The following is a 22,877-nucleotide window of genomic DNA, read 5'->3' as shown; positions in this document are numbered from 1 at the left end:
CTCCTAAATCAATAGTTTTTGGTACCTGGCACATACAGATCGAGATCTAGACAATTTTGGAAAAAAGAGCAGCGGTCCTTCTCCTCCCGCCATCCGCCTTCCTTCAATTGTTTTTATTAGCACGCTTTTATTAGCTTTACCTGTATGTTTCTTTGTAACTCTTCATTCGCTCCAACGCGCCTGCTGCCTTATTAAAATGGTTCAAAAATTATCTTCGCCTTATTTGTAATCCCGTTAGGGTCATATCGAGACCCTTTCGGGATCATTTCTGGATGGGATCCGTCCGGGATCCCGCCGGGGTCATTTCGGGACTTTTTCGTAACTATTTCGGGATAATTTTAAGACCCTTCCGGGATCATTTCTGTATAGTTTTCGGGATCCGTCCGGGATCCCGTCGGGGTTATTTTGGGATATTTTCGGCACTATTCCGGGATCTCTTCGGGACTATTTTGCAATCATTTGGGGACCCTTCCGACATCATTTCTGGATGGGTTTTGGGATCCGTCAGGGATCCCGTCAGGGTAATTTCGGGACAATTAGGGGATCATTTGAAGACCTTTCCGGCATCATTTTCTGCATAGTTTCCGGGATCCGTCGGGGATCTCGACAGGGTCATTTCGGGACTATTTCGGGATCATTTCTGCATAGTTTCCGGGGTTCGTTCGAGACCCCGTCGGGGTTATTTGGGGACTTTTTCTCGACTAATACGGGATCATTTGGGGACCCTTTCGGCATCATTTCTGGATGGATTTCGGTATCCCTACGGGATCCCGTCAGGGTAATTTCAGGAAAATTAGGAGATCATTTGAAGACCTTTCGGGCATCATTTCTGCATAGTTTCCTGGATCCGTCGGGGCTCTCGACGGGGTAATTTCGGGACTATTTCCGGATCATTTGGGGTACCTACCGGGATCACATCTGAATGGTTTTTGGTATCCATCCGGGATCCGTCGCGATCTTTTCGGGACTTTTTCGGGATCATTTGGGGTCCCTTCCTGCATCATTTCTGGATGATTTTCGGGATCCGTCCGGGATCCCGCCGGGGTCATTTTGGGACTTTTTCGGGATCATTTGGGTTCCCTTCCGGCATCATTTCTGGATGGTTTTCAGGATTCGTCCGGGATCCCGTCGGGGTCATTTTGGGACTTTTTCGGGGTCATTTGGGTTCCCTTCCGGCATCATTTCTGGATGGTTTTCGGGATCCGTCCGAGATCCCGTCGGGTCATTTTGGGAATTTTTCGGGACCATTTGGGGGTCCCTTCCGGCATCATTTCCGGATGATTTTCGGGATTCGTCCGGGATCCCGTCGGGGTCATTTTGGGTCTTTTTCGGGATCATTTGGGGTCCCTTTTGGCATCATTTCTGCATGGTTTTCGGAATCCGTCCGGCATCCCGTGAGGGAATTTCGGGACTATTAGGGGATCATTTGAGGATCTTTCCGGCATCCTATCTGGATGGTTTTCGGTATCCGCCCGGGATCCCGTCGGGTCATTTCGGGACTTTTTCTCGACTAATTCGGGATCATTTGGAGACCGTTTCGGTATCATTTCTGTATGGTTTTCGGTATCCGTTCGGGATCCCGGCAGGGTAATTTCGGGACTATTTGGGGATCATTTGGGGGACCTTTCCGGCATTATTTCTGGATAGTTTTTCGCGATCCGTTCGGGATCCCGTAGGGGTCAATTCGGGACTTTTTCGTGGCTATTTCGTGATCATTTGGGGTATTTTCCGACATCATTTCGGTATGGTTTTCGGGATCTATCCGGGATCCCATAGTGGTCATTTCGAGATCATTTTGGGGCACCTTCCGGCATCATCTCTAGATAGTTTTTGGGATCCCGTCGGGGTCACTTCGGGACTTTTCTCGACTGATACGGGCTCAAATGGGCTTTCGGCATCATTTCTGGATAGTCTGCGGGATCCGTCCGGGATCCCGTCAGGGTTATTTCGGGATTATTAGGGGATCATTTGAGGACCTTTCCGGCATAATTTCTGGATAGTTTTCGGGATCCGTCCTGGATCCCGTCGGGATCATTTCGGGACTTTTTCGGGGCTATTTCGGGATCATTTGGGGTATTTTCCGACATCATTTCGGTATGGTTTTCGGGATCTATTCGGGATCCCATCAAGCCATTTCGTAGCTTTTTCGGAATCATTTGGTGTCCCTTCCGGCATAATTTCTGGATTCCGTCGGGGCCATTCCTGTACTTTTTCGGGACTAATACGGGATGATTTGGGGAGCCTTTTTGGTATCATTTCTGGATGGTTTTCGGGATCTGTACGGGAACCCATAAGGGTAATTTCGGGACTTTTTCGGGACTATTTCTGAATCATTTTGGGACCCCTCGTGGTTAATTTCTGAATTATATTCGGGATCTGTCCTGGAGTTTTAGTATCATCTTGGGACCCTTCCTGGATCATTTTAGGTCTCTTCGCAACCGGTAGTTCAGCACACATGCCTTTTTAAATTATGAGCTTTTATGGCCGTGGAATTACTGCTAATTATTCGTAATTAAAATTCGGCATGTTTTATCTTCAATCTAACACAGCTTTTTCGTTCTATAATAGTAGGCGCCTTCTATTCTAAGCGAGCACGAAAAGAACACTCGCTTATTCATCGAATTACATTCAAAGCAACAACACTAACTCGGTTATTTTATCCAGTCCTCGCGAAAGTCGGCTAATCAATAACCGAGTTGAGAGGTAGTGTTGAAAATAGAAAAAATTGCTCTATTGTGAATGAGATTTAAAATACACCAAGGAAATTTTTTGACATTTAGAACTATCGCAGCCAACTTCATTCAAAAAGTGCAAAACAAAACAAAACAAAAATTGTAAAAAATATTTCATTTTACAATTAAATAAAACGCAAAGTAGTCATTTCTTTGGTGGAGGAACATTTTTTTGGAACAAAATGGAGGAAAATCAAAGGTATTTAAGTTATGAAGATTTGAATGGTAATATATTACGCATTTTGCCCTCAGTTGTAGTTGTTGTGTAGTTAAATTAGCGGCATCCATATTTCAAAATGCGGCGTGAGTTTGCAAATGATCTTTTAGATAGGATTTGTAATCACAATGCATATTGTGCCCTTCCATCCATCCATAGTTACCACTTTCGTCCACGGCACAGTGTCAAATCCTGTCCGGCAGTTAAATTGTGTTCATTCCGTAGCAGTTATAAGCGCAGTATTTTGGCTGGCCTGCAGCATTTTCCAGTGTGTGTTTTTTAAGTCAGGCGCTGAGACTGGTGACGTGAGGGCCATGAGCGGCCGGCCAAATGGTTTGTAAGTTGATAGTAGCGTTTCTTTGTTCTTCCCCCAGGTGCTGCCGGCAAGTGACTTGAGGATCTTGTTGCGGTGTTTTTACTTTAGAGACAATTTCGGAGGCCTTGAAGGTAAGAGTGTTGTCGAATGGTACAACGCCATACGTGAACGTCAAATATTTGCGTCATCTATTGCTTTCACGTCGTAAACAGCGTGGCCGTCGACTTGGCCGGTAAACAGTACCAGATTGTGCGAGGAGACAGAACCAGAAAGACGGGAGATTTTGGAAACTAATTCGCCTATATTGGGGGCACGCCCTCAAGTCATTATTGTGCTGTCGTCGGCATAGGAAATTATGGTAACTCCTTTTGGTGGGGAAGGCAGCTTTGATATGTAGATATTAAACAAGTGGGGAAAATACCACCCTGCGATATCCCCTGTTTAACCGACGCTTTCCGACCACTAGGATAATTTGTGGCCGATCTTTTTAGATGGGGGGGGGGGGGGGGGGAGGAGAACCTTCTATTTCTTCGAGTAGTGTTCCCTGGTTGAATGTTTCAATACCTTTTGCCAGGTAAAGTGCCATGATCCCTGTCCTATGATGAGTTTTTTGCTGGTTCAGTTCGTGTTTATGGCGTTTAGCGCGGTGATAGTGCTGTCCATTTTGCGGAAGCTATGTCTAACCGAAATTCGTCGTAAAATGAGGGAGCATAACGGTTTCTAAAGTCTTCGCTACTGTCGAAAGCTGTGGGTGGTACCGCTGCTAAAGTTTGGTAAACCAACTAACGATGGAGATTCATATCGCCCGATATCTCTTATAGCTAGTAGTCAAGAAGCTACACTGCTCCCCTTTTTTACTGCAAACCTGGAACTTGCCAAACATCAGCATGTCTTTCGGAAATTTTTAGAAACAACATGTGGACAACTTCAAGGGCCCGTTTGTACAATGCATTACCAGGCTCGGTGATACCTGCTGGACGGATTTCAAAAATGTTGTTCAGCTGTGCTGCGACTTAGCTGTTCACTTTTCCTCAGCAAATGTTACTAATAATTATTAAAAAAATATTACTCTTTACCTTTATTTAGGTCTGATGATAAAAAACGCAGAAGATGGTCCCGTGAAGAAACAACGGGATTCCTGAGATGCTATCTGGCTCGAAAAGCAGAATTCGAGCACCCCAAAAAGAAGAGAGTGGCCTACGCCAATGTTTTGGAAGACATGGTGTCATTGGGTATCTCGGTATGTTATGAAAATATATGTAATACTTCTATTTTTAAAATTTAAAGTATATATTTCCTCTTCTTAGGACTCAGACAGAACTCCGGTGTGTTTGGAGTCAAAGATAAGAACACTCCTTCAGGCTTATAAGGTGGCGCGGGACAACAACCGCAGCACAGGTGCAAGTCCATGTTTTGCTCCGTATATGGAGCTCATGGATGAAATTTTTGGAAATACACCCATTATTAAAAACGACCATACAGTTTGCGTGGGTCTCAGGCCATTCGAGAAGGTGTCGGTAGATATCTCATCGCCAACTTAACTACCATCATCAGCGGTTTCTCCACTTCCACCAACATTGACAGTAGAATTACCGGCTGCGCCACATTCATCGGTATCTCCTTCTCCTTCCTGTTCGAATTCCTTTTCATTTTCTTCACAATATAATTCTTCCCCTGATTCAGTCGGACGCAAAAAACGTACTGCTCGCGAAATATACTATGAAAAAAAAATTGAACTAAAAAAAGCAGAAGTGGAAGACAAGAAAAGGGCTAGAAGCGAAGCCATACAACAGTTCAAAGAAATTTTAAAAGAAAAGTTTGAAAGGGAATTTGAGCTGGAAAAACTTCCGGCATCATCTCTAGATAGTTTTTGGGATCCCGTCGGGGTCACTTCGGGACTTTTCTCGACTGATACGGGCTCAAATGGGCTTTCGGCATCATTTCTGGATAGTCTGCGGGATCCGTCCGGGATCCCGTCAGGGTTATTTCGGGATTATTAGGGGATCATTTGAGGACCTTTCCGGCATAATTTCTGGATAGTTTTCGGGATCCGTCCTGGATCCCGTCGGGATCATTTCGGGACTTTTTCGGGGCTATTTCGGGATCATTTGGGGTATTTTCCGACATCATTTCGGTATGGTTTTCGGGATCTATTCGGGATCCCATCAAGCCATTTCGTAGCTTTTTCGGAATCATTTGGTGTCCCTTCCGGCATAATTTCTGGATTCCGTCGGGGCCATTCCTGTACTTTTTCGGGACTAATACGGGATGATTTGGGGAGCCTTTTGGTATCATTTCTGGATGGTTTTCGGGATCTGTACGGGAACCCATAAGGGTAATTTCGGGACTTTTTCGGGACTATTTCTGAATCATTTTGGGACCCCTCGTGGTTAATTTCTGAATTATATTCGGGATCTGTCCTGGAGTTTTAGTATCATCTTGGGACCCTTCCTGGATCATTTTAGGTCTCTTCGCAACCGGTAGTTCAGCACACATGCCTTTTTAAATTATGAGCTTTTATGGCCGTGGAATTACTGCTAATTATTCGTAATTAAAATTCGGCATGTTTTATCTTCAATCTAACACAGCTTTTTCGTTCTATAATAGTAGGCGCCTTCTATTCTAAGCGAGCACGAAAAGAACACTCGCTTATTCATCGAATTACATTCAAAGCAACAACACTAACTCGGTTATTTTATCCAGTCCTCGCGAAGTCGGCTAATCAATAACCGAGTTGAGAGGTAGTGTTGAAAATAGAAAAAATTGCTCTATTGTGAATGAGATTTAAAATACACCAAGGAAATTTTTTGACATTTAGAACTATCGCAGCCAACTTCATTCAAAAAGTGCAAAACAAAACAAAACAAAAATTGTAAAAATATTTCATTTTACAATTAAATAAAACGCAAAGTAGTCATTTCTTTGGTGGAGGAACATTTTTTTGGAACAAAATGGAGGAAAATCAAAGGTATTTAAGTTATGAAGATTTGAATGGTAATATATTACGCATTTTGCCCTCAGTTGTAGTTGTTGTGTAGTTAAATTAGCGGCATCCATATTTCAAAATGCGGCGTGAGTTTGCAAATGATCTTTTAGATAGGATTTGTAATCACAATGCATATTGTGCCCTTCCATCCATCCATAGTTACCACTTTCGTCCACGGCACAGTGTCAAATCCTGTCCGGCAGTTAAATTGTGTTCATTCCGTAGCAGTTATAAGCGCAGTATTTTGGCTGGCCTGCAGCATTTTCCAGTGTGTGTTTTTTAAGTCAGGCGCTGAGACTGGTGACGTGAGGGCCATGAGCGGCCGGCCAAATGGTTTGTAAGTTGATAGTAGCGTTTCTTTGTTCTTCCCCCAGGTGCTGCCGGCAAGTGACTTGAGGATCTTGTTGCGGTGTTTTACTTTAGAGACAATTTCGGAGGCCTTGAAGGTAAGAGTGTTGTCGAATGGTACAACGCCATACGTGAACGTCAAATATTTGCGTCATCTATTGCTTTCACGTCGTAAACAGCGTGGCCGTCGACTTGGCCGGTAAACAGTACCAGATTGTGCGAGGAGACAGAACCAGAAAGACGGGAGATTTTGGAAACTAATTCGCCTATATTGGGGGCACGCCCTCAAGTCATTATTGTGCTGTCGTCGGCATAGGAAATTATGGTAACTCCTTTTGGTGGGGAAGGCAGCTTTGATATGTAGATATTAAACAAGTGGGGAAAATACCACCCTGCGATATCCCCTGTTTAACCGACGCTTTCCGACCACTAGGATAATTTGTGGCCGATCTTTTTAGATGGGGGGGGGGGGGGGGGAGGAGAACCTTCTATTTCTTCGAGTAGTGTTCCCTGGTTGAATGTTTCAATACCTTTTGCCAGGTAAAGTGCCATGATCCCTGTCCTATGATGAGTTTTTTGCTGGTTCAGTTCGTGTTTATGGCGTTTAGCGCGGTGATAGTGCTGTCCATTTTGCGGAAGCTATGTCTAACCGAAATTCGTCGTAAAATGAGGGAGCATAACGGTTTCTAAAGTCTTCGCTACTGTCGAAAGCTGTGGTGGTACCGCTGCTAAAGTTTGGTAAACCAACTAACGATGGAGATTCATATCGCCCGATATCTCTTATAGCTAGTAGTCAAGAAGCTACACTGCTCCCCTTTTTTACTGCAAACCTGGAACTTGCCAAACATCAGCATGTCTTTCGGAAATTTTTAGAAACAACATGTGGACAACTTCAAGGGCCCGTTTGTACAATGCATTACCAGGCTCGGTGATACCTGCTGGACGGATTTCAAAAATGTTGTTCAGCTGTGCTGCGACTTAGCTGTTCACTTTTCCTCAGCAAATGTTACTAATAATTATTAAAAAAATATTACTCTTTACCTTTATTTAGGTCTGATGATAAAAAACGCAGAAGATGGTCCCGTGAAGAAACAACGGGATTCCTGAGATGCTATCTGGCTCGAAAAGCAGAATTCGAGCACCCCAAAAAGAAGAGAGTGGCCTACGCCAATGTTTTGGAAGACATGGTGTCATTGGGTATCTCGGTATGTTATGAAAATATATGTAATACTTCTATTTTTAAAATTTAAAGTATATATTTCCTCTTCTTAGGACTCAGACAGAACTCCGGTGTGTTTGGAGTCAAAGATAAGAACACTCCTTCAGGCTTATAAGGTGGCGCGGGACAACAACCGCAGCACAGGTGCAAGTCCATGTTTTGCTCCGTATATGGAGCTCATGGATGAAATTTTTGGAAATACACCCATTATTAAAAACGACCATACAGTTTGCGTGGGTCTCAGGCCATTCGAGAAGGTGTCGGTAGATATCTCATCGCCAACTTAACTACCATCATCAGCGGTTTCTCCACTTCCACCAACATTGACAGTAGAATTACCGGCTGCGCCACATTCATCGGTATCTCCTTCTCCTTCCTGTTCGAATTCCTTTTCATTTTCTTCACAATATAATTCTTCCCCTGATTCAGTCGGACGCAAAAAACGTACTGCTCGCGAAATATACTATGAAAAAAAAATTGAACTAAAAAAAGCAGAAGTGGAAGACAAGAAAAGGGCTAGAAGCGAAGCCATACAACAGTTCAAAGAAATTTTAAAAGAAAAGTTTGAAAGGGAATTTGAGCTGGAAAAACGAAAAGTTGCCCTGTTAGAAAAATTGGCGGGCAAATAACAATGGCGAGTACTACATATTGCAAGTAAAATATACAGATATGTAAGTTAAAGTAATCTAAATTGGACTGTAGCACACTGTTGAAGTAGTGGAAGTAATGAAAATGTTTACATGACCACATAAGGCGCTCTACTTGATTTCGAATAGTTTATAAACTCATTAATACACAAATTTTCAAACCATCTCGAAATGTTTTCTGTATTGGTTCAAACACAAAACGTGTTCTAATACGTCGGTCGCTATTGTCGTGTAATCATGGTATCAGAAAATTAAAAAAAAAACCTCTTATTTCATAAATGGTTTGAACTACTACTACTTATAAATTTTATTCGAAAACGCTATATCTCAGAATTTGTTTCATATGAAAATGTATTGCATTCGCGCTCATATAAGGTTTTTCGAAACAAATTCTGAGCGTTTTTAAAACAAATTCTCTGATATGTTTTTGAATAAAATTTATAAGTAGTAGTAGTTCAAACCATTTATGAAATAAGACGTTTTTTTTAATTTTCTCATACCATGTTTACACGACAATAGCGACCGACGTATTAGAACACGTTTTGTGTTTGAACCAATACAGAAAACATTTCGAGATGGTTTGAAAATTTGTGTATTAATGAGTTTATAAACTATTCGAAATCAAGTGGAGCGCCTTATGTGGTCATGTAAACATTTTCAGTACTTCAACAGTGTGCTTCAGTCCAATTTAGATTACTTCAACTTACACATCTGTATATTTTACTTGCGAGCCAAACATATGTTTAATTATTAGAGTAATATCGATTAAGTTTTTTGGACTTTATGGAATTTGTTGGACTGAATACCTTTTTCTTAAGCTTAGTTTTACTTTCAAAAAATTTGAGTCAAATTTTTAATACTTGCGATGAACATAAAACTGTGAAGAGAAAAATAGCAGTGTCAATTTTCAACAAATTTCGTCACTTAAATACTTTTTTTATTTCCGATATTTCAAGAAAAAGCTTCTATGAACTTTGCAAACCCATCTCAAAAATGTTTTCAAAAATTTGAGAAAATGTTACCTAAATTTGAACTTTTTATTTGGGGTTCTTAAAACTTTTTTGAGCCCAGTCAATTTTAGTAGAACAAAGTACAATTTTTATTTCGTATTGATTTTTGAGTATTTTTTACCGAAAAGTCTTTCAGATTTTCTTTCATAAAAAACTGTTTCACAATTTTTATAGAAGAAAATCTCAAACACCATCAAAAATCAACGAGAATTTTTGGAGACCTATAGCATGCATGTCCTTTGTTATACTAAAATTGATTTTGCTACAAACTCCAAAAATGCATAGAACCATAAATAAGAAGTTCAAAATTTCGGTAAGTTTTTACCTTTTCGAAAATGCTTTAGATGTTGTTTTTCATAGCTTCAGTTAAAAAAAATCATGGAAGTTTTTTCGTGAAGTATCGGAAATAAAAGAAGGATTTAAGTGACGAAATTTATTAAGAATTGAGACTGCTATTTTTCTGTTCGCAGGTATAAGTTCCTTATTAAAATGTTTGATGTTTATTAATCTTAAAAACGTGTGCATAAAACACTACCTTTCCTTTTAAATTGATTTATATGTTAGGAAATTGAAGTTGTTGTTTTTTTATGAAATTGGTGGTTTTAAAAAAATTTTAAACAGATAGAATCTGTAAATTGCCTTATATTTTATAAAATTGAAGAACGAATTAATTTAAAAAATTACTAAATGTATGAAATGTTTATGCTGTTATGTTATGTTGTTATGAAAGAAAGTGAATAAAATGAGTGAAAAGTTGCCTTAAAGTTTTAGCTTTTTTTTGTTTAAAAACACATTTTATTTAGCTTTTTTGGTGAATCAGGTGAAACAATATAAAAGTATTTTTAATAACAGCGCATAACCATACAGATGAGCCGTTTCTTTGTAGAGTGTCAGAAGTACATTTTTCTATGTATTATTTAGATTGATTATTAACTACCGGTAGAGGTACGTTACTCTATGTAGAGTTCAGTCTGGATTATAAACATGTTCAATTTTACGATTATTTTATTATCAACTGGACTCATATGTCAGTATTATTATTAACAAAAAAACTAAAAAAGAAATTTCATATTTTTGCCAATGATTTAGTTAAATTTTTTCGAATACGGTTTTAAGAATGCTTGAATGGAAATAACTGTAGCTTACCAAAATTGCAATAAGTTCAATGATTTCGAAAATGTACTTGTGCCAATTTCAATAAACGGTTCAAATATTGTATCCACATTAGAGATATGCGCCGCCGATTAACGCCGCCGCCGTGGTGGACAGTCGAACTAGTATGAAAACTGAAGCTACGCGGTCATCCATAATGAGCTCTTATAACATAAGGCCGGAAAACAACAGCTCACATCTCTCAACTTTCATTCTAAAATATCGTTTTGATTTAACGAAGACTATTGAAATCAATGTTGTGAACACAAACGTCTGCAAACTTTGGTCTACATTTTAAAAATTTGATCCAGGGTCCTTGTAAAATTTTAATTATGTAGATGCGCCGATGATTATACGATACCCATGTCGCAATGACATCCACTTAGACTGCTTATGATTACGAGGGCGGCATCCTTGGCCAAATAGTCACTCCCTAACGTTTCAAGGTGCTTCTCTGGTGTAGCTCGGAAGTATAGCTCGACAGAAGCATCCGTTGGAGTCTTCGGAGATACACCAAGAGCTTCTAGGACAGTGACGTCGACGAAGGTAAGCGTTCAAAGTCGCAGTCCTATAGCCTCCGTGCTGTCATATGGTGTGAGGGTCAGGTGTGGTAGCGACTGGTGGTCGGGATTGCTACTGTTCGCACATCGGGAATTGTAGCTCCTAAAAACAGCCGAAAAATCTGGAGGCTACATGTGCCACTAGAGGCATGAGTATTAAAAGACCATTAATAGCAACCGTAAGCCTTTGTGTGTGACCGCCAAGGAGCCACAAACTACGCCGAAATATACAGACAAAAGTGTGACCATTTTATGTATCTCTTCTGAAATGGTCAAACCGTTGATTTCCTTAAATAAATACAAACAAAACCTTTCCTAAATTTTTTATAAATAGAAGGATCAAGCTTTTTAAAGTAAAAATACCGGAGTACGCCGCCACTGCCGCCGCCGATAAAAGGATCGGCGTAAACCTCTAACCCACATATACTTACGTAGTTGCTAACTAATTCTAATCTCTTATTTAAATAATTATATGGGACTGCATTTATTACAGTTTATATAATGTTATTTAATTATATTTTCTGCTTATCATTTTTGATTTATAACTCATTAGTTTAACAAGGGTTGACAAATTGTTATATTATTAAAAAAAATAATAATATTTTATAAAATCATAGTACCATACAATCACTGGAGTCAACATCCATGCCACGTATAGGGGCTTTCTTAATGGTAGTACCAGCGTCACCATCATCATCGGTATCGTCGCTTGTGCTGCAAAGTTTTTTCAATAAATAACCAATTTGTATTTGACAAAAGCGTTTGGTGCCTTTAGCCATAGTTGACATTGATTTGATCTTAAATTTTAAAATATATATGATAGTAAAATGTATATATTTATTTTTTTCATGCTAACCACTTACGACATTAAATGATGTGATTCTGTATCAAATAGTTGAAAAGGTTTTGCCTCCTGGCAAGTGCTTCATCAATACCGGATTCATCCCCTTCATCCTCAGTAGTGAATAGGGTGTCTGTACTTTGTTCGTTCATGTCATACAAGTCGTCAAAAGAAATGCAAATGTTATGCAAAACGCATACGCTGACTACTATGTTAGTTATCATCTTAAGGTCAGTTTGCTCTGTAAAAATTAAAAGCCTCCGAAATCTGCCTTTCAACAAACCAAATGCGTTTTCAACTACCATTCGTGTAGATGAAAGTATTTCGTTGAACTTTCTTTGCGCATCATTTAAATTTCCATAGTCTTTGAACGGTGATACTATCCACTTGTTCGAAGGATACGCGGAATCTCCTATGATGAAATGCGAGTTGGGAAGCATTTCCTCATAATGACTTTCTGCGTCTTCAAAGAGTTTGGATCGTCTTAGTACCCTATAATCGTGAAGCGATCCTGGTTCACCACAGGTAATATCAATAAATTTTTTGTTACAATCGACTACGGCTTGAACCACTATGCTGTATGCTTTCTTCCTATTAAAGTACATTTCCTTGCAATTCTTTGGCCCTTAATGGCAATGTGTGTGCAATCTATTGCCCCAATTACACCCGGAATACGTTTCTTTTCACGAAATTGTTCTGCATTTTCATGCAAATAAGCCCCTTGTGGCCACTATATGTGTTCATCGGCTATGGACACCAAAAAAGTAGCAACTCGCTGCACTACTGACCACGCTGCTGACTGAGCCACCCCAAACAAATTACCTAGTTGTCTGAAGGTCACTGTGTTGCTCACGTACCAAATATACATATATACAGACTTTTTGGCCGTAACTGGTGGCCTTCCACCGCTAGATGGATCAGGGGCATAATTGGAATATCTCACTAAAAGGAAAAATAATTTAAGTGATTTAGTATTTACAAACTTATATGAATAATTTATTGGATATTACTAATAAGGCATTCCACAGTTTCACGTTTCAGTCTCATGTGCATCTTGAGTCGCTTCGAAATTTTCGCACTTTACATGATCTTCGTTTTCGGTGTCAGAGTCCTCAGAGGAGCTGGAACCTGCGAAAACAGCATCCAAGATTTCGTCGACAACTTCTTCCTGCCTACGGGCACGCAATTCACTCTGGTCATCCAAGAGAAGAAATTCAATCTGAAAGATTACTACACCTTATTTCTTTCTAATTTCTTTAATTAATTAGTAATTTACCAAATAGTTTTCCGGAGCACTCATTTTGCTTTTCTTTTATTAGTATTTTGCTTATTTATTGCCAGTAAGTTTTCAAAAACGTTGTATTGCAAATTTCACGAGTTTTGCAACGAAAATATACAAAAGGCGCCAAGATAGGTGCTCAAAACACAACAAATATTATAATTTACAAAAATGTTTTAATTTTCGTGCTTAAACAAAGAAAACGTCAATAATAAACAACAGATGATTTTGACAGGTGAAATGTTATCAGTGTTGTTAAATACATGCAGGGAAATTTTAACCGAGTTTGGCGTTCTTTTCGCACTCGCTTAGAATAGAAACGGCTAGTGTAAGGAACTGTTATAACTATAATTACACGTTTTGTAATATTTTAACCAACTAAATACCCGCAAAAGCAACACTATTTTCATTTAAAAAATTCTCTTTGGTTTTAGCTAATTGTAGCTTCACTCCTTTGTTCTATGAGTAGTAATTCTTTCACCCCTTTCATATCAGTTAATTTAATTTTTTAGAAACAAAATGTATTTTTTTAATTCGATATTGTACTATTCATGAAAGCGTGCCTTTCAGCTTTTCTTCTCATTTAGTTCTTTTTTTTTACTAAATTACAAATATAAAATACATTAGACAGAAATAATTTTTAAACAGATAATTTGATAAGCAGGCTAACGTGAATAGCACATGTATTTTATTTTCTCCTTGCGGACGGGGCCGCGGGTAAAGGCTAGTATATTATAAATGGGAAAGTTTGAATGTGAAGATGTTTGGATGTTTGTCCAGACGTTTGTCTTTGTGACTCAATAACGCAAGAACGGCTGGACCGATTTGGATGAAATTTTGCACACATATAGCCAATAGTCTAGGAGGATCTACTAGCTATATATTTTTCAAAAGGGGCGTGGTCCCCGCCCCCTAGGAACAGTTATAATTTAATTATTATATTTTTTCGTCTTTGCGACTGAAACACGCCAGAATGGCTACACGGATTTTGATGAAATTTGGGACACAGACAGTAGTCTACTAGCGAAATTTTTTTCGAACATGGAAAGAGGGGTGGGGGATCCACGACCCCTTCGAGCAATTACTTTTTAATAATTTTTACACATTATACCTTTACGTATACTGGCCTTCACCAATATCACAGACTCAAGGGGTCAAATAAGTTGAGGGCTTACAAAGTGAGCAGTGACACCCTCCGTCCCCCCCTTTATCGCACCCTCTGGTGTAAAATCTATAAATTGTTATAACTTAATATAAATTTTCTCCTAAATCAGTAGTTTTTGGTATCTGGCACATACAGATCGAGATCTAGACAATTTTGGAAAACGATCAGTGATCCTCTCCTTCTCCTCCTGATATCCGCCCTCCACCAATTGCTTTTATTAGCTTTACCTGTATGTTTCTATGTAACTCTTCATTCGCTCCAACGCGCCTGCTGCCTTATTAACACGGTTTTATAATTAGCTTAAACTTATTTGTAATCCCGCTAGGGTCATATCGAGACCCTTCCGGTGTAATTTCTGGATGGTTTTCGGGATCCGTCCGGGATCCCGCCGGGGTCATTTCGGGACTTTTTCGGGACTATTTCGGGATCATTTCTCTATAGTTTTCGGGATCCGTCCGGGATCCCGTCGGGGTTATTTTGGGACATTTTCGGGACTATTACGGAATCATTTCGGGACTATTTCGCGATCATTTGGGGACCCTTCCGGCATCATTTCTGGATGGTTTTCGGAATCCGTCCGTCATCCCGTCGGGGTACTTTCGGTATCATTTGCGTGCCTTCGAGAGATAAATTCTTGATGGTTTCCGGGATCAGTACGGGACTTTTTCGGGGTTATTTTGGGTCCCTTTAGGCATCATTTCGGGATGGTCTTCGGGATTCGTACGGGATCCCGTCGGGGTCTTTTCGGGACTTTTTCTCGACTAATACGGGATCATTTGCGGACCCTTTCGGCATCATTTCTGGATAGTTTTTGGGATTCGTCCGGCATCCCGTCGGGGTCATTTTGGGACTATTAGGTGATCATTTGAGGACCTTTCCGGCATCAACTCTGGATGGTTTTCGGTATCTGTTCAGGATCCCGTCGGAATCATTGCGGGACTTTTTCGGAATCATTTGGGGTCCCTCCCAAGATCACTTCTGGATGGATTTCGGGATCTGTCCGGGATCCCGTCGGGGTCATTTAGGGATGCTTTCGAGATCCCGTCAGGGTAATTTCGGGACTTCTTCGGGACTATATCGGGATAATTTCTGAATGGTATACGGGATCCGTCCTGGATCGCTTAAGTGTCATTTCGGGACTATTAGGTGATCATTTGAGGACCTTTCTGGCATCACTTCTGGATGATTTTCGGTATCCGTTGGGGATCCCGTCGGAATCATTGCGGGACTTTTTCGGAATCATTTGGGATCCCTTCCGTCATCATTTCTGGATGGTTTTCGAGATTTGTCCGGTATCCCATCGGGGTTATTTCGGGACCTTTTCGGGTCTAATACGGGATCATTTGGGGATCCTCTAGGGGTCGTTTCGTGACTTTTTCTGTATTATTTCGGGATCATTTGGGGACCCTTCCGGCATCATTTCTGGATGGTTTTTGGGATTCGTCCGGCATCCCGTCGGGGTCATTTTGGGACTTTTTCTCGACCAATATGGGATCATTTGCGGGCCCTTTCGGTATCATTTCTGGATAGTTGTCGAGATCCGTTCGGGATCCCGTCAGGGTCTTTTCGGAACTATTAGGAGATCATTTGAGGACCTTTCCGGCATCATTTCTGGATAGTTTTCGGGAATCTTTCGGGGTCCCATCAGGGTCATTTTGGGACTTTTCGGCATCATTTAAGATTGGTTTTCAGGATTCGTCCGGGATCCCGTCAGGGTAATTTCTGGACTTTTCCGAGACTATTTCGGGATCATTTTGGGATCTTTCCAAGATCATTTTTGGATGGATTTCGGGATCAGTCCGGGATGCCGTCAGGGTCATTTTGGGACTATTAGGTGATCATTTGAGGACCTTTCCGGCATCACTTCTGGATGGTTTTCGGTATCCGTTCAGGATCCCGTCTTAATAATTGCGGGACTTTTTCGGGATCATTTGGGGTTCCTTCCGGCATCATTTCTGGATGGTTTTTGGTATTCGTCCGGCATCCCGTCGGGGTCATTTCGGGACTTTTTCTCGACCAATATGGGATCATTTGCGGGTTCTTTCGGTGTAATTTCTGGATAGTTGTCGGGATCCGTTCGGGATCCCGTCAGGGTCTTTTCGGAACTATTAGGAGATCATTTGAGGACCTTTCCGGCATCATTTCTGGATAGTTTTCGGGATACTTTCGGGGTCCCATCAGGGTCATTTTGGGGCTTTTCGGCATCATTTAAGATTGGTTTTCATGATCCGTCCGGGATCCCGTCAGGGTATCTTCTGGACTTTTCCGAGACTATTTCGGGACCATTTTGGGACCCTCCCAAGATCATTTCTGGATGGATTTCGGGATCAGTGCGGGATGCCCTCAGGGTTATTTTGGTATTAGGTGATCATTTGAGGACCTTTCCGGCATCACTTCTGGACGGTTTTCGGTATCCGTTCAGGATCCCGTAGGAATCATCGCGGGACTTTTTCGGGATCGTTTGAGGTCCCTCCCAAGATCATTATTGGATGGATTTCGGGATCTGTCCGGTATCCCGTCAGGGTCATTTAGGGATGCGTTCGAGATCCCGTCAGGGTCAGTTCGGGAATTTTTCGGGACTATATCGGGATAATTTCTGGATGGTTTACGGGATCCGTCCAGGACCCGTTAAGGGTAATTTCGGGACTATTAGGTGATCATTTGAGAACCTTTCCGGCATCACTTCTGGATGATTTTCGGTATCCGCTCGGGATCCCGTCGGAATCATTGCCGGACTCTTTCGGGATCATTTGGGATCCCTTCCGGCATCATTTTTTGGATGGTTTTCGGGATTTGTCGGGGATCCCGTCGGGGTTATTTCGGGACCTTTTCGGGGCTAATACGGGATCATTTGGAGATCCTCTAGGGGTCGTTTCGTGACTTTTTCTGTATTATTTCGGGATCATTTGGGACCCTTCCGGCATAATTTCTTGGTGGTTTGCCTTATTCATCAGGGTCATTTCGGGACCATTTTGGGATCATTTGGAGACCCTTCCGAGATCATTTCGGGATCCGTCCGGGATGCCGTAGGAGCCATCTCGGGGTTTTTTGTTACTTTTCCGGGATAGTTTTTGGACTCTTCCGGGATCATTTCTGGATCTGTGCGGGATCCCATCTGGGTCATTTCCGGACTATTTCGGAATCAATTTGGGATCCTTCCGGAATCATTTCTGTATGGTTTTCGCGATCCGTCGTGGATCCCCTCGGAGCCATTTCGGAGTATGTCGGGATAATTTAGGGACCCTTCCTGGATATTTTCTGGATGGTTTTTGAGATCCGTCCGGGAGCCCGTCAGGGTCATTTCGGAACTTTTTCGGGACTATTTCGGGATCATTTTGGTACCCTTCAGGGATCATTTCTGTGTGGTTCTCTGGATAAGTCTAGAATCGTGTTGTTGTCATTTCGGGTTTTTTTTGGGACTATTCCGGAAACTTTTGGAGACCCTTCCGGACATTTCTGGATGGTTTTCGGGATCCGTCCGCGATAGCGTTGGGGTCATTTCGTAGCTTTTTCTGGATAATTTCATTTAGTTCTTTTTTTTACTCAATTACAAAAATAAAATGCATTAGACTGAAAAAAAAATTTTAAACAGATAACTTGATAAGCAGGCTAACGCGAATAGCCCATATATTTAAATGTCTCCTTGCGGACGGGGCCGCGGGTAAAGGCTAGTATATACTATACATACCATCATATATATATTATATATATCACCGATCTCTATGATTTTTTGAGACAACAATATATACTATATACGTAAGCAATCGGTGAAATTTGAAGCTTATAGCTATTAAAATGGGGTAGAAATTGCGAAAAGTTTCTTATCTGAAGAATCCGTTGAATGAGATATATACTATATACACAACCGATCTCTATGCTTTTTTCAGACAACCATATATGCCATATACGCAAGCACTCGGTGAAATTTAAAGCTTCTAGCTGTTAAAATGGGGCTAAAATTATATATATACTATATATACTATATATACCACCGATCTTTATGATTTTTTCAGACAACAATATATGCTATATACGTAAGCATTCGTTGAAATTTGAAGCCTCTAGCTCTTAAAATAGGGCAGTAATTACGAAAAGTTTCTTATCTGAACAATCGGTTGTGGGGGATATATACTATATATACGACCGATCTCATCAATTTTTTCAGGCAACAATATGTGCAATATACGAAATTATATGGTGAAGTTTGAAGCTTCAATCTGTTAAATTGAGTAAGATATGACAAAAATCCTCTTTTTCTGAAAAATCGGTTGTATGGAGGATATATGCTATAGCGGTATAAAATTGAGGGACTAGTTTGCATACAAACAGACAGACGGACAGACGGACAGACGGACATGGCTAAATCAACTCAGCTCTTCAACCTGATTATTTCGGTATACTTAATATTGGGTCTATCTATTTTCCTTTAAGGACTCAATTTTGGGTTTCGTGACGAAATTAATATACCATTTCATTTTCATGAAAGGTATAAATAGGTAGGTACTTTGTGTGAGGATGCAAAGCTTCACGTTTTTTGTGGTCTGCATGTAAAAACTATGACTACGAATTACGTATTTCAAAAATATATGACCTAAACGTAACTATTTGATGAATTTTGAAGCTTCTAGCCGTAAAAAAGGGCCAAAAATGAGAGTTTATATGAAGTATATAATATATATACCACCGATCTCTATGATTTTTTCAGACAACAATATATGCTATATGCGTAAGCATTTGGTGAAATTTTAAGCTTCTAGCTGTTAAAACGGGGCAGAAATTGCGCAAACTTTCTTATCTGAACAATCGGTTGTATGAGATATATACTATGTATACCACCGATCTCAATGATTTTTCAGACATCTATATATGCTATATACGTAAGCATTTGGTGAAATTTGAAGCTTCTAGCTGTTAAAATGTGGCCGAAATCGCAAAAAAAATTATATATATATTATATATACCATCATATATATCTTATATATCACCGATCTCTATGATTTTTTGACACAACAATATATACTATATACCTAAGCAATCTGTGAAATTTGATGCTTATAGCTGTTAAAATGGGGTAGAAATTGCGAAAAGTGTCTTATCTGAACAATCGGTTGAATGAGATATATACTATATATACAACCGATCTCTATGATTTTTTCAGACAACAATATATGCCATATACGTAAGCATTAGGTGAAATTTGAAGCTTCTAGCTGTTAAAATGGGGCTAAAATTGCGAAAATATATATATATATATATACTATACTAGCCTTTACCCGCGGCCCCGTCCGCAAGGAAAAATTTAAATATATAGGCTATTCCCGTTAGCCTGCTTATCAAGTTATCTGTTTAAAATTTTGTTTTCTGTCTAATGCATTTTATTTGTGTAATTGAGTAAAAAAAGGAACTAAATGAGCTGATAACCTGATAGGATCCCAAATGATTTCGAAAATCATCCAGAAGTGATGCCGAAAAGGTCCTCAAATGATCACCTAATAGTCCCGAAATGACCCTTAAGGGATCCTGGACGGATCCCGTAAACCATCCAGAATTGATCCCGATATAGTCCCGAAGAAGTCCCGAAATGACCCTGACGGGATCTCGAACTCTTCCCTAAATGACCCTGACGGGATCCCGGACAGATCCTGAAATCCATCCAGAAATGACCTTGGGAGGGACCCCAAATGATCCCGAAAAAGTCCCGCAATGATTCCGATGGGATCCTGAACGGATACTCAAAACCATCCAGAAGTGATGCCGCAAAGGTCCTCAAATGATCACCTAATAGTCCAAAAATGACCCTGACGGCATCCCGGACTGATCCCTAAATCCATCCAGAAATGATCTTGGGAAGGTCCCAAAATGATCCCGAAATAGTCTCGGAAAAGTCCAGAAATTACCCTGACGGGTTCGCGGACGAATCCTGAAAGCCATCCTTAAATGATCCCGAAAAAGTCCCGAAATGACCCTGACGGGATCCCGAAAGAATTCCGAAAACTCAAATGATCCCCTTATAGTCGCGAAATGGCCGTGACGGGATCCCGAACGGATCCCGACAACTATCCAGAAATGATGCCGAAAGGGGCCGAAAATGATCCCGTATTAGTCGAGAAAAAGTTCCGAAATGACCTCGACGGGATCCCGGACGAATCGCAAAAACCATCCAGAAATGATGCCGGTAGGTATCCCAAATGATCCCGAAATAGTCCCGAAACGACCTCGTCGGCATCCCGGACGGATCCCGAAAATTATCCAGAAATGATGCCGGAAAGGTTCCCAAATGATCCCCTAATAGTCCCGAAATTACCCTGATGGGATCCCGGATGGATCCCGAAAACCATCCAGAAATGATGCCGAAAGGGTTCCCAAATGATCCCCTATTAGTCGCGCAAAAGTCCCGAAATGACCCCGACGGGACCCCGGACGGATCCCGAAAACCATCCAGAAATGATGCCGTAAGGGTTCCCAAATTATCCCGTATTAGTCCCGAAAAAGTCCCGAAATGATCACGACGGGAGCCCGGACGGATCTCGAAAACGATCTAGAAATGATGCCGGAAGAGCCCCCAAATGATCCCGAAAAAGTCCCAAAATGAACCCGACGAGATCCCGGACGGATCCCGAAAACCATCCAGAAATGATGCCGGAAGAGCCCCCAAATTATCCCGAAAAAGTCCCCAAATGACCCCGACGAGATCCGGGGCGGATCCCGAAAACCATCCAGAAATGATGCCGAAAGGGTTCCCTAATGATCCCGTATTAGTCGCGAAAAAGTCCCGAAATGACCCCGATGGGATCCCGGACGGATCCCGAAAACCATCCAGAAATGATGCCGGAAGAGCCCCCAAATGATCCCGAAAAAGTCCCCAAATGACCCCGAAGAGATCCCGGACGGATTCCGAAAACCATCCAGAAATGATGCCGGAAGAGCCCCCAAATGATCCAGAAAAAGTCCCAAAATAACCCCGACGAGATCCGGGACGGATCCCGAAAACCATCCAGAAATGATGCCGAAAGGGTTCCCTAATGATCCCGTATTAATCGCGAAAAAGTCCCGAAATGACCCCGATGGGATCCCGAAAACCATCCAGAAATGATGTCGGAAGAGCCCCCAAATGATCCCGAAAAAGTCCCCAAATGACCCCGACGAGATCCAGGGCGGATCCCGAAAACCATCCAGAAATGATGCCGAAAGGGTTCCCTAATGATCCCGTATTAGACGCGAAAAAGTCCCGAAATGACCCCGATGGGATCCCGGACGGATCCCGAAAACCATCCAGAAATGATGCCGGAAGAGCCCCCAAATGATCCCGAAAAAGTCCCCAAATGACCCCGAAGAGATCCCGGACGGATTCCGAAAACCATCCAGAAATGATGCCGGAAGAGCCCCCAAATGATCCCGAAAAAGTCCCCAAATGACCCCGAAGAGATCCCGGACGGATTCCGAAAACCATCCAGAAATGATGCCGGAAGAGCCCCCAAATGATCCAGAAAAAGTCCCAAAATAACCCCGACGAGATCCGGGACGGATCCCGAAAACCATCCAGAAATGATGCCGAAAGGGTTCCCTAATGATCCCGTATTAATCGCGAAAAAGTCCCGAAATGACCCCGATGGGATCCCGAAAACCATCCAGAAATGATGTCGGAAGAGCCCCCAAATGATCCCGAAAAAGTCCCCAAATGACCCCGAAGAGATCCCGGACGGATTCCGAAAACCATCCAGAAATGATGCCGGAAGAGCCCCCAAATGATCCCGAAGAAGTCCCCAAATGACCCCGAAGAGATCCCGGACGGATTCCGAAAACCATCCAGAAATGATGCCGGAAGAGCCCCCAAATTATCCCGAAAAAGTCCCCAAATGACCCCGACGAGATCCGGGACAGATCCCGAAAACCATCCAGAAATGATGCCGAAAGGGTTCCCTAATGATCCCGTATTAGTCGCGAAAAAGTCCCGATATGACCCCGATGGGATCCCGGACGGATCCCGAAAACCATCCAGAAATGATGCCAGAAGAGCCCCCAAATGATCCCGAAAAAGTCCCCAAATGACCCCGAAGAGATCCCGGACGGATTCCGAAAACCATCCAGAAATGATGCCGGAAGAGCCCCCAAATTATCCCGAAAAAGTCCCCAAATGACCCCGACGAGATCCGGGACGGATCCCGAAAACCATCCAGAAATGATGCCGAAAGGGTTCCCTAATGATCCCGTATTAGTCGCGAAAAAGTCCCGAAATGACCCCGACGGGATGCCGGACGAATCCCGAAGACCATCCAGAAATGATCCCGGAAGATCCCCCAAATGATCCCGAAAAAGTCCCCAAATGACCCCGAAGAGATCCCGGACGCATTCCGAAAACCATCCAGAAATGATGCCGGAAGAGCCCCCAAATGATCCCGAAAAAG

The sequence above is a fragment of the Eurosta solidaginis genome, chromosome X, assembly GCF_040869045.1.
Source record: "Eurosta solidaginis isolate ZX-2024a chromosome X, ASM4086904v1, whole genome shotgun sequence".
Taxonomy (NCBI): domain Eukaryota; kingdom Metazoa; phylum Arthropoda; class Insecta; order Diptera; family Tephritidae; genus Eurosta; species Eurosta solidaginis.
Note: the sequence above shows the minus strand (reverse complement) of the source record.